A 3,113-nucleotide genomic window follows, 5' to 3' on the forward strand; every position below is an offset into this window, starting at 1 on the left:
ATTCATCAAGATCCATAGACAGCATCCTAATTTCCACTAAAAGTGACAATTCTAACTTTATTTCTTAGTGAGCTGACTATTCAATCAAACATGCATACCAACACTTAATCTTATTTGATTTCTTACCAAATGGAATTGAGTTACTTTTGTTCAAACATTTCTTTTATTTTATGGAAATAGAACAAGCATGGCAAGCATTTGTTTAAGAAGATGAAGTTATCCAGACACTTAGACTATCACTTATTTGAAAATTAAACAAACAGACAAACAAAAACTGCAATGACTCAAACTTAAAGCAGGGGTGCATGCAAACTTCAAATATCAGCAATTCAAAGTACAAGTAATTAAGTGACAATACAACCTTTTAGCATCTTCTTTGTTGTTCATCATCCTTCCTAGCCTTGGTGTTCTCTTTGATGATGATGTATATTCCTTCCATGAGATTGATTGTCTTCCTGCAAAGCTATTAGAAGTTGCTTGTTCCCCAAGCACTTTGAGAATTGGTTAGCATGCATGGATGTTTGTAGGCCTCTGAACTTAGATTGGTGTGTGAACACGAAACTTAGTTCCTTGCCATATGCAGCAATTGGGATCATATGCAGAAAACCTCATGTGCTTTTATTAAGAAAATAACTATGAACTAGAAAAAGAAACTATGAACTAGAAATTAAACTATTGTTTAAGTAGTTTCCCTGATTGGTTGGAGCTAGTGACTAGTCATGCTGAGGTAGAAATGTGCTTTTAATGAAGTTTTTTGGTGGAACACCAAACTTAGAATCTCACATTCACCCTTGAATTGTTTTGGTGTGCAACACCAAACTTAGCTCCTTGCAATACAGATAAATCTACTTAACTCTTTTATCGAAATAACTAGAAAAGAAAAACTACCTTTGGTTGGGTTGCCTCCCAACAAGCGCTTCTTTAACGTCATTAGCTTGACATGCTGTTCCTGACTTTCTTCCTCTTCTTCCAGTTTGTTAAGAGGAATGACTTCAAGTGGATAAAGGAGCTAGTTAGTGCCCCTTGTTGTGAATGCTTCTTTCCAGCAAGCTTTCCCTTGTGATTGGCTTGAGTGAACTTGCTTGTTGGCTCAGGAGTTGGATTGTTCTTCGACCTTCTCTTCTTCATGGATATGATCCTTTGTTTCTCGGTCACAATCCTCATTTTGGTGCTTGTTTCTACTGCCTTCACATCCTTGATCTCAGAACTTGGTTGTTGTTGGACAGTTGGAGTATCCTGTTCATCAAAAGCTTCCTGAATTTGTGGTTCAATGAACCCTTCCTCTTTGCAACTCTCTGTGTCATTGGAGTGTGATCTCCCTTGATTGACTTTCTCCCTTTCTTGTTCTTCTGATTCCTCCCTTGGGTTTGCCATGGTATCACTAGAAAAATTGTGGGTAGGGATTTGCTTTGATAGATATCCAATTTGTGCTTCTAGCTTTTGAATGGCAGCACCATGATTTTGTAAGTTGGATATCACTTCTTCCTTAAAGCTTTTCAAATCGGCCACATCTCTGCCCATAGTTGCAATCATTCCTTCTATCCTGTTTAATTGATCTTGAAATTGTTGGTTCGGATTGGGTTGATGAGGTTGATTATCTTGGCTGTGATATGGTGGCTGGGAGTATGTGTTTTGTGTGGGCTGATAGAGTCTTTGGTTGGAGTGTTGGTAGTGGTATGACTCTTGTGTGTAGTGGAATGAGTCTTGTGGATAGTGAAATGAATTGTATGAATTTGAGAAGGAATTTTGTGCTGAGAAATGCTCAAGTGATGAAGAATTTGGATATGTAAAACTAGGAGGTGAGGTTGGATAATTCAGAGGTGATGGCTCTTGATGAATGGGGTGTGAATAAGTGAAATCTCTTTGGTTTTGATCTTCCCAGCCACAACTTGAGTAGTGATCAAATTCACCAAAACATGGACCATTTTGTGGCTCTGGGAAGTACCCCGTTTCCTGTTCCTGATACTCCCACCCACCATGAGCATAATAACATGAATCATTCTGTGGTGGTGGAGAGTTTCTCATGAATTTTGATTGACCAAAAGATGATGGATACTCCTTTCTTTTTTGCAATGTGCTCAGTCTCAAACAATACTCATCCAAAGATAGTGGAAATTCCATAGTGAGGCAATATCACAAACAGCTAGTGGTTAGTATGCTAACAAGTGAATAAGCAAAGAAAACAAATTAAAATTTGCAGAAATTAGCAGTAATAAACTGAAACAAAAACTATTAACAAAAGAAAAGAAAAATTGCTCAATCTAGTTAACTTCCAATTGGAGAATTGTCAATCGAAAACCAATCCCCGGCAACGGCGCCATAAACTTGATGCGCATAAACTTGTTATGCTACGATTTAGGAAATTGCACGATCGGCAAAATTCCTTCCGGCAAGTGCACCGGTTATCGTCAAGTAAAAACTCACAATAGAGTGAGGTCGAATCCCACAAGGATTGGTTGAGTGAGCAATTCGGATTAGAAGTATGTTCTAGTTGAGCGGAATCAAGATTTAGATGAGAATTGCGGAATGTAAAATTGCAGGAATTAAAGAGCGAGAAGCTAAATTGCTGAAATTAAAAGGGATGGGGGTGATTGCATGAATTTAATTGCAGAACGTAAAGAGAAAGTGGAAATCGGAGATGGGGAATTCATTGGGTTTTAGGAGATATTGAGATCTCCGAATCAAAACATGTTTATCTCTTCCTCAACCAATGCGTTCATTGAATTTTGCTTGGCAATCTTATATGATTGGATCCCAATCCCTTGGCTCACCAATTCTCTCTAAAAACAAACAAATTCCCAATCCCTTGGTTTAAATGTTTGTAAGAAGAGATGATGCTCGATCACTGATTATACCACACAGTTTCATGAACCACAATTTGGTAGGATTACATGTCACAATATCCATCCAAATCCCAATCCAATTCACTGTGAGAAAGCTTCTCTAGCATGAATCCTCCATTCCTTTCCCAAGGTTCCGAAGGATTCCAATTATGGATAGTCTCTTTCCCAAGACAACTAACCAATGGAATTAGATCGAGAAGCTTTCTAACAAAATTCAAGAGAAAAGATTGAAGAAGAAGAATAAACTATTATTGATTCATTGAATTCCAA

This window comes from Arachis ipaensis, chromosome B1 (genome assembly GCF_059453495.1).
Source record: "Arachis ipaensis isolate K30076 ecotype BB chromosome B1, ASM5945349v1, whole genome shotgun sequence".
Classification (NCBI taxonomy): Eukaryota; Viridiplantae; Streptophyta; class Magnoliopsida; order Fabales; family Fabaceae; genus Arachis; species Arachis ipaensis.